Source organism: Palaemon carinicauda, chromosome 10, assembly GCF_036898095.1.
Source record: "Palaemon carinicauda isolate YSFRI2023 chromosome 10, ASM3689809v2, whole genome shotgun sequence".
In the NCBI taxonomy this organism is placed as follows: Eukaryota; Metazoa; Arthropoda; class Malacostraca; order Decapoda; family Palaemonidae; genus Palaemon; species Palaemon carinicauda.
The window spans coordinates 10,216,499-10,227,058 of record NC_090734.1 but is presented as its reverse complement, the minus strand read 5'-3'; positions in this window follow the sequence as shown (position 1 = coordinate 10,227,058).

Genomic DNA, 10,560 nt, shown 5'->3' with positions numbered 1-10,560 from the left:
CCATGGAAACTGCAACGTCCGCCTCATGTACATCTGCCTTACTCTCTGGATGGATTTCAAGATTCGGTATCCCTGAGCATATTACTTCTGACAGGGGAACCACTTTCACCTCTCAATTGTGGACGTCATTAGCGAATCTCCTGGGCATCACCCTACTTCAGACAACGGCCTACAACCCCACTGCCAATGGAATGGTTGAACGTTTTCATCGCACCCTCAAAGCAGCTTTGATGTCCCGCTGCAAGGATTGCAACTGGTTTACTCATCTTCCCTTGGGTCCTCCTGGGACTAAGGACCACTCCTAAAGACGCCCTCGACGTCTCGGCAGCTGAAATGGTGTATGGCGACCCGTTGGTCGTCCATGCCGAATTTTTTCCTTCTACAACCTCCTCCGACGATCTCCAGCGCATACGTCACGTCGTGGGAAAATTTACTCTGTGCCGCCAGACTTACAAACCCCCACCGAAGCATCACATACCAACGGACTTGCACTCTGCAACGCACGTCTTCCTGTGCAACGACACCAGCAAGCCACCACTAACGCCCCCTTACATGGGCCCTTTCATTGTGATCCGACGCAGTCCAAAAGCATTACTCCTAAACATTCGGGGCAAGGAAGACTGGGTCTCCATTGATCGTCTAAAACCTGCTTATCTTCTGCCAGATGACCCGCCTACAGTTCGCCTCTCTAGATCAGGGCGCCCTATTTAACATGTACAGTATGTCATTTTTAGGGGGGGAGCCATGTACCAACCGTGTTTCACACAATTGTACATAATTCCTTTTGTATATATTATGCTTGTATCTTCGCTCTTCCCTCGCACTAAAACGAACATGAAAACTCATGTCTGGTTTTTCCTCTGTAATATTGTCTGTCTTGTTAACTTGTTATGTCCTGTTGCCTTGAGGTTTTGTATATAAGGAGAGTGTTCTACAATAATATAACTCAGTCGTTTCCAACATGCCTTTGAGTTCACAACCTTACTCGGCGCCGTCACAGTGTGCTCTTTGGTAAGGGTCACAATGTTTATCTTTCCTTATCTCAGGACCAGAGGAAGGAGTATGAAGAAATGAAGAGGAGCGTGCTACAAGTCTATAAGATGACCACTGAATATTATAATGAAAGGTTCCAAAGTTTGAGGAAGGACGAGAAAATTACTTTACGGGATTACGCTTATAAGGTACGACGATGTTTTAAGAAATAGATAGAGGCTGCTTATGGGAGGGAGATGGCTGATTTAGAAGAATTGATAGTACTAGAACAATATCTACGAGGAATTCCTGAACATATTCGAACGTGCTTGAGTAAGAGAGAGGTGAAGATACTTGATAAAGCTGTTTTGTTGACTGGAGATTATAATATCATCAGTGGTAAAACCTCCTAGGGTATGAAGTTTCAACCGTCGTTCCAACAAAGGGTCAAGTGTTCGCCAAACCATGGAAACCAGTTCAGTAATAGCTATGTGAACAAGTTCAATAGTTACAGCGGTAGTAGCACGGGTACTGTTGCTAAGCAGAATGCGATAGAACCAAAGCAGCAATTGTCGAATCGTCCTCCTTCAAGTATCATGAAAGATGTGCAAAAGGTTAATATTGTCTGTTGTAAGTGAGGCCATATCAGTAAGGAATGTTGGTTGAACCAACTGAAAGCAGTCCCCAAAGTGGTAAAGGATAATTCGACTTCACAGAATGCGAACACGAAGAAACAATTGAGAAAGGACCAGCTAATGTTTACATGACGAACATAACAAACACAAACAGCGTGGATGCCTTTAAACCATATATTTCTGAAGGTAAGCTAGCAGCAATAGACAGGAGTGAGTAAACCCCAGTCAAGATATTGCGAGAAACAGGTTGCAACCATAGTGTGGTAATACAAGGTGTACACACATTGGTGGACCAGTCTCCCACAGGAGACTCTGTTATTTTGAAGGGAATAAGAAGTGAGGAGGTTACTCCTATTTGCCATTTGAAACTGTCATGTGTAGTGGTGACAGGTAATTTTGACTTTGTGGTAAAGGATTCATCGGCTGTCGAAAGAGTAAAAGTCCTGCTGGGTAATGAGGTTGGTGGAGCGCCATTTGTGCTATGACCCATTGTAGCAGAAAAACCTTTGAAGTATAGTCCTACGACTGAACTCGAGAAGGACTACCGGTATCTGTTTCCTAGTTGTGTGATGACTACGAGTATGAGAAGAAAAATAAAACGAAGGATCAATGAACTTGGAGGATTTGTTTTTCAAAGAAGAAGATTCCCTTGACGATGCGCAAGAGGAGAACTCCTGAGTAAGCCCAAGAGAAGAGGAACGACTGACGAGTGGAAACAAGAAGACAAAGAAGAAATGGACCTGGAAGAAATAGAAAATTCACTGTTAGAAGTAGGACAAGTGAGTATTAAAAGGCTGATAGGATTGCAATGGAAGGATGTGACGTTAAAAGAGTTATTGTACTCTGTGTTGGATGACACGGAGGTACACCAGTCTCCCACCAGTTATTATCTGCAGGATGGGATGCTTATGATGAAGCATAGACCCACCGATATTCCCGGGAATGCAGAATGAGGGATTCTCACACTGCATGGTGTATCGGCTCCTCCATGTTGACCAGTTTTTCCGACTTTTTACTATAGTCCATGGGTATCATCAATCACTTTGTTTATAATTCTGTACGTATTGTTTTTGTTATAATTCTTGTTAATCTAGTTTTTAAGTATGATGTCTCTTTTTTATTTCTATTAATTCTTATGCTGTCTGGAGACATTGAGCGAAATCCGGGACCAGTACGTCCTAGATTTCGTCAATGTCGTCTTCTGTATTGCAATATTCGTGGTCTTCATGCAAATATCCAAGACCTTACAGTTGCGTCCAGACAGTATGATATTCTTTTGTGCTCAGAAACTTTGGTTTCTAATATGATGCACTCATCTGAGCTCCTTATAACTGGTTTTAAGAAGCCAATAATGTTGAAACGTGATGCCATCCCTAGGGCCAGGGGAATGGCGGTGTATATTAGGACCGAGTACCCTGCTTTTCATAAGTCCTGCTATCAATGTGGATGTCATGAGATTCAGGTAATAAAAGTTTGTGGCAGGCATAACAACTTTTATTTATGTTCGATCTACCGGCATCCAGACATGGATGATTCTATCTTCGATTGTCTTCTTACCATTATGGCTAAGATACAAGAAGATGATAGAAAGGCTTCTTTTGTCTTTGTTGGTGATTTTAATGCTCACCATAGGGAGTGGTTAAGTTCTATCTCTCCTACCGATCGCCATGGATTAAGAGCTTTAGACTTTGCCTCTGAATCAGGCTGTGAGCAAATCATAGATGAAGCTACTCACAGGTCTGGTAATTGCTTGGACCTCGTATACACTGACTCCCCTGGCGTTATAACTGTTAAGGTTGGTTCTCCAGTCGGGACATCTGATCATGCCTTGATTTCATTATTAGTGAAGACTGAGCAGCCTGTCCCTGATATATCATATTCTTGTAAAATTTATATGAAATCCCAAGCAGACTGGAATGGGATTTTACATGATCTTTTGTGCTTGAATTGGTCACAATTATATAATAGTGTAGATCCTGTTGTCCCTTTGAATGAGAATCTAGTCAACATAATTGATAGGCGTATCCCTTCTCGTGTGCTAAGGTACCGAGTGAAGGACAAACCGTGGTTCAATGATGATTGTAGACGTGCTTTTTTGGAGAAGCAGGAGGCCTATCAACTTTGGAAGGGTAACAGATCAGATTTGACCTGGAACAAGTATACTCAGCTTCGAGCTTTTGCTCAGAGAGTTTATGCCTCAACTGAAAAGGAGTACAATTTAACCATAAAAGAAACACTTTCTGGTACAACTCAGGAACATAAATGGTGGTCTACCCTTAAATCTGCACTCTTTGGTGTAGATCCAACAGTTCCTCCTTTACTTAAACCAGATGGCTCAGTCACTCACTGTCCAAAGGAAAAGGCAACCCTTTTGGTTGATGTTTTTGACAGTAAACAGAGTAATGAAAAACTTGAACTTCCTCATCCCTGTTTTCCTGAGGCTAAACTAACTAGTTTAGCTTTTCGATCTCGTGAGATTAAAGCTCTGTTGATGGACCTTGATGCTTATGGAGGTGTAGACCCAAATGGTATTTTTCCTTTGTTTTTTATAAAGACAGCATATTTCTTAGCTCCAAAGTTATCTGTTATTTTGCGCAAGTTAGCAAGAAGAGGAGCTTTTAGCACTAGTTGGAGAATTGGTAATGTTACTCCTCTATGTAAATGTGTTTGTGGTAGCTCAAGTCCCACTGATTACCGCCCAATTTCCATAACTCCCATATTATCTAAAGTTTTTGAACGTCCTCTGACAAAACGTCTTAATAGGTTTGCTGAAGGTAATCATCTACTCCCTAGTTTGCAATTTGGTTTTCGTAAAGGCCTTGGAGCATGTGATGCCCTTCTTACAATCTCCAATGCTGTACAGAAATCCCTTGATTGTGGTCGGGAAGTTCGTATGATTGGCCTTGATTTTAGTGCTGCCTTTGACCGTGTTAATCATGAGGCCCTTGTTTTCAAACTGAAACAGTTGGGAGTGGGTGGGTCGTTTCTTAGCATTATTATTGATTTTTTAAGTAATAGATCTCAAAGAGTTGTTGTTGACGGGCACCATAGTGATTATAGGAATGTGATATCCGGTGTTCCACAGGGTAGTGTTCTTGGCCCATTACTTTTTATACTATATACACATGACATGTGGTTTGGCCTAGAAAACAAGCTTGTTGCATATGCAGATGATGCTACTCTCTTTGCATCAATTCCATCCCCTGAATGTAGATCTAGGGTTGGTGAATCCCTTAATAGAGATTTAGCTAGAATTAGTGCATGGTGCAAATTATGGGGTATGAAGTTGAATCCTAACAAAACTCAAAGTATGATTGTAGGTAGGTCAAGGACGGTGGTTCCTCAACATCCGGATCTCAGTATTGATAATGTTTCTTTAAATATGTATGACTCTTTCAAAATTTTAGGTGTGATTCTCGACAGTAAATTTACTTTTGAGAAACATATAAGGTCTGTGTCTTCTTCAATTTCACAAAAAATAGGCTTATTGAGAAAGTCTTTCAAGATTTTCGGTGATCAATCTATTCTGAAGAAGTGTTTTAATTCTTTCATTCTACCTTGTTTTGAGTATTGTTCTCCTGTCTGGTCTTCAGCTGCTGATTCTCATCTTAATTTGTTGGACAGAAACTTACGGTCTATTAAATTTCTTATTCCTGATCTAGATATTAATCTCTGGCACCGTCGTTCAATTAGTTCATTATGCATGTTGCATAAGATTTTTCACAACTCTGACCATCCTTTACATTCAGATCTCCCTGGACAATTCTATCCTGTTCGTAATACTAGGCAGGCAGTTAATTCTAATAGCCAGGCCTTCTCCATCACGAGGCTCAATACTACGCAGTACTCTAGAAGTTTTATTCCAGCTGTGACCAAGTTGTGGGATGATCTTCCTAATCGGGTGGTTGAATCAGTAGAACTTCAAAAGTTCAAAGTTGGAGCAAATGCTTTTTTGTTGACCAGGCGGACATAGTCTTTTTATAGTTTAATTATGACATATTTGTTTTTGATGTTGTTGATAGTTTATTATATGACATGTCTGTTTTGACGTTGTTTCTTATTTTAGAATGATTTATTGTTAATTTATTCTCTTCATTTATTTATTTCCTTATTTCCTTTCCTCACAGGGCTATTTTTCCCTGTTGGAGCCCCTGGGCTTATAGCATCCTGCTTTTCCAACTAGGGTTGTAGCTTGGATAGTAATAATAATAATAATGATAATGAGAAGACAGGTGATCGCCGTAACTCACGAGACAGGACATATGGGGATAAGGAAGACGACCGGAGAAGATTATGAAACCCTTTTTCTGGCTTGGCATGAATAAGGACATGAGTCAGTTTTGCCGTGCATGTCATGTTTGTCAGATGGCTGGAAAGCAAAACGAGTACATTAAGATATCTCCCTTACACCCGATTGTAGTGCGAGGAGAACCCTTCAGCAAGGTAATGATCGACATTGTAGGAACGTTACCAAGGATGAAATAAGGTCACGAATATATGTTACCCTTGATATGTCCAGTGATGAGACACCCTGAAGCCATACCTGTCAGTAACACCAGTGCCAAAATAATCGCCGAGAAGTTACTAGACTCCTTTACTAAGTTTTGTATTCCGAAAATCGTTCAAAGTTACCAAGGAACGAATTTCACGTCAAAACTGTTTCATGAAATATTGTAACTGATGGATGTGAAACAACAACTTTCAACTGCCTATCATCCTGAGTCCCAAGGTGCATGAGAGAGATTTCTTCAAACTCTGAAGAATATGTTGATGAAGCATTGCAATGAAACACGGAATGAATGAGACATCAGACTATCGTTGATGTTATTTGAGGTATGTAATGCTTATCTAGAAAGCTTGGGATATAGCCTGAATGAAATTGTGATTGGACAAGAAGTATGAGGATTGATTAAAATGTTAGCAAGAAAATAGAAGGATCAAAGGAAACAGATGGAGAATATATCAAGAATCCGAGTAAAAGGATCGGCGAGATAAGGAAATTTTCCCTAGAAAACCTTGATACGGGTCAGGAAAAAAAGATGAAAAGGTTTGTTATGAAAAGGTTTGTTATGAAAAGTAAGGACAGACAGTTTTCAGGACAACAGGTATTGGTTTTTTTGCCAACAAGTAGATTCCCACTCACCAACAAGTTCCAAGGACCATTCAAGATTTTGGAGATCAGTGACCTGACCTAACTTATTGAAACCCCAGGAAGAAAGAAAAGTCAAAGGAAAGTACATTTTAATCTACCGAAAACCTAGCTAAACGAAACCGAGACCAAAGCTTCACAGGTCTGCATCACTCAAACCATACCCTCCACCGAAGACGACAATGGATATGAGGTAGGGGCGGTAAGCAAAGTGAATAATCTGTCTATCATTCGGAACTTGGAAGAGAAATTAACTCATTTGAACAAGGAGTACCAAGAGAAATCAAGCTGATTAATTAGAAGCTTACCTGAAATTGTCTCGAATGTCCTGAAACGAACATGCCTGATGAAGCATGAGATACACCTAAAAAAATGGAAATACCGTTAAAACATCACGCTTATCGACTGTTGCCGTATCATCGAGAAGTCATGAGAAAAGAAGTGGACTATTTGTTACAAAATGGATTAGCTGAACAAAGTTCTAGTCCTTACAGTTTTCCATGCCTGCTCGTAAAAAAACCAGACGGATCTTTCAGGATGTGGACGGACTACCGAGTGTGGAATTCAATCAGTGTGGCCGATAATTATCCACTGCCGCTCATCGACCAACTACTAAACAATATCGGACAGTCCGGATTCGTCTATAAGATCAACTTGTTAAAAGCCTATTATCAAATTCCTTTGGACGACACTGCAAAATTGTTATCAGCTTTTATAACTCACTTTGGGTTATATTAATACACCGTCATGCCATTTGGTCTAATGAACGCCCCCTCTACTTTTCAAAGAGTGATGGATAATCTAGGATTGATACAAGGAGAAGGCTTATATCTCGACAATAATGTGGTATATTCATCGACTTGGGAAGAACATCTCAAAATCCTGAAGAAGGTATTTCAAAAGCTGTGAGGAGCACACCTGATGATTAACCTGGAAAAGAGCAAAATTGGAAAGGAAACAGTTTGGTACTTGGGATATTTGAAGTAGAAAGTAGACTAATTGCCCTGGTAGCCGCTAACGCCAAGGAATAAGGAAAGCCTCATCCCCCAAAACGAGAAAGCAATTACAGCATTTTTTAGGAATGACAGGATTCTACCAACGTTTTTGCCCAAACTTTTCAGCTGTAGTGGCTCCCCTTACAGGTTTGACTAGCCCCAAGAAAAAATTTGTATGGACCAGTGAGTACCAGGAATCCTACTACAGGATAAAGCCCATATTAACTTCAAAACTGATATAGTGAACACCTGATTTCAACAAGAAATTCCTTATCCAAGTGGAGGCATTGGATAATGGGATTGGAGCTATGTTAATGCAAGAAGGCGAGGAAGTAATTCTTCACCCGGTTTGTTTTATGTCGTCAAAGCTGCAGAAACATCAGCGAGCCTACTCGACAGTTGAAAAGTAACTGCTGATGCTTATCACAGCAATATGAAAATTTGAGTTGTATGTAAGTCGACCACATAATGGAAAGATTACAGGGTATTCGGATCATAATCCTTTAACTTTTCCTAATAAGATGGCAAATAATAATCAAAAGTTAACTTGGTGGTCATTATGTTTACAAACATATTGTATTAATGTAAAGAATATATCAGGTAAACATAGAACGATTGCAGATTATTTATCTCAGCCTCAATTGGTGGATTCAAGCACGGAATAAATAATCTTTTTTGAGGGGCAACTATCTTATGAAGCTAGTATAGTGTAGGGTAAATATTTTATTCATGCATTTCATTTGTGTATTTAAGGGGTATATAGCTAGCACATAAGGTGAGCTCCTCGCATGTAGGTATAAGTAATTATATGTAAATTACGTAAGACTTTCGTCGTTTATCTCATTGTATATTTCATTCAAGTCAGTATATGTAAATTTACGTTATTTCTAAGAATTAACTTTTTCTTTCAAGCATTTTGCTACAAAGTCTTACATAATAATCTTGATTAAGCATGTTATATAAATCAAATGAGGTATGAACAAGGGCTTATGTAATTTTGTTATAGTATTGCGTCATGTTTGTGAGAAATTACGCAATTCTTATATTTGCCACGTGATTTGGAAGGTTCTCGAAAACGCCAGCCTAAGTTTCATCTTTTTTTTTAATATTTGACGTGGAAGGTGAGTGGAGCTAGCTGAAAGGGTCGTCTCGCTGGTGCCTTGGTAGGCGTCTGACAGAGATAGTTGGCAACTTTAGCGTCGCTAGAGCAAGCACCCAAGCTTCTAGACCCCTGACCTAGAAGAATCTAGAATAATTAAGTCAATATAACTGGCCCTGCAAAATTTAGGTAAAATTGTATGAGCTAAAAACTTGTCATTTTATCATTTATTTTATTTAATCAGTAGAGTGTTAAAGGTTAACTATTTTCGTTAATTATCCAGATTAAATATTTGTATAAATTTGATTTCCAGTGAAATAAAGTGATTATATAATTTTTAGAGTGTAATATTTTCTAGTCTTAGTTTAAGATTTTTATCAGATTCAATATTCTAAGTCAAGTGATTCTATAATTATCATAAGTATCATTCTCTTGTCTTAGTCTATGGTTTTGTTCGGATTTAATATTTCGAGTCCAGTGATTATATAGTTTTCATAATTATCTTTTTCTTGTATTAGTCTAAGGTTTTGTTCAGATTTAATATTCGAGTTATTTATTTTTTGTGTAAATTCTTTCAAAGTGTTGTAATTTTTTGTAGAATATATTTGCTTTTGTAAGGAGTATATTATTTCAATCACCAGTGTTTCTTTGATAACTATCTTGTATTCCTTTTTATGAATCGAAGTACGAGGTTGTTTTCAAAAGATCTCAATAATAATTACCCATTTTTGTTTTGACTGTACTTAGTTGACCTTTGGACATTCAGTGTTTTTATATATTGCTGTTTGGGAGTTACATAATTTTCCCAGAGCTCGGGTATTATTCAAGTGTAACAGATTTATGTAAAAACAAACAGGTGAGTTTAGAATGTACCAACTGTGCGTCACACGATCGCACATAGTAACAGCATTTCTCTTTTTTGTATATAGTCTCCTTTGTATCTTCGCTCTCCCCTCACACTGATAGAGACCTGAATAAACATGTCTGTTTTTCTCACAGTTAACTGTTAACAGAAACCGTTGTTGGTTGAACAGGAAACAGCCTGTTAGATATTATTGCCTTTTTACCCGCAATTGATGTATATATAAACTGATGTTCTGTAATAAAAGTTATTCAGTTGCTTTCATCCGGCCTTCTTAGTCACAGCCTCTCTCAGCCTGTCACATTGGTGACCCAGGAGTGACTTGCTCCTCCTGTTTCCCCCACCCGTCACCGTTACTATGACGCCCTCAGAACATGCCTTCTGCAGCAGTACTCACCGTCGCCAGCCGCCCGTATAGCAAAGCTTTTTCGGCTCTCTCAACAACCGTTGGGGGACCAAAGGGTATCGCTCACCCTCAGGGAAATGACCAGTATAATTCGCCTGCAACCTGCCGCAGATGGCTCTCCTCGTTAGGTGAACCTACTTCGTGCCCTTTGGGTAAGCCGTTTACCCGAACCTGTACGCGCTGCCATACCTGATGTCAATAGTTTACCCATAAAGGACTTGATGACCAAAGCTGATGCCCTTATGGACACCCACTTCATGACCTTCAAGACATCCATCAACACCTCAATTCCTGACAAAGAGGACACCTTTTCAATGTCAACCGAAGCTAACGTGAATGCCGTAGGACACACACGCCTATGAATGTCGTAGGACATACACACCTATGAATGACGTAGGACACACACGCCTACCCCGTGAAGAGCCGGAGCGGCGAAAAAGCC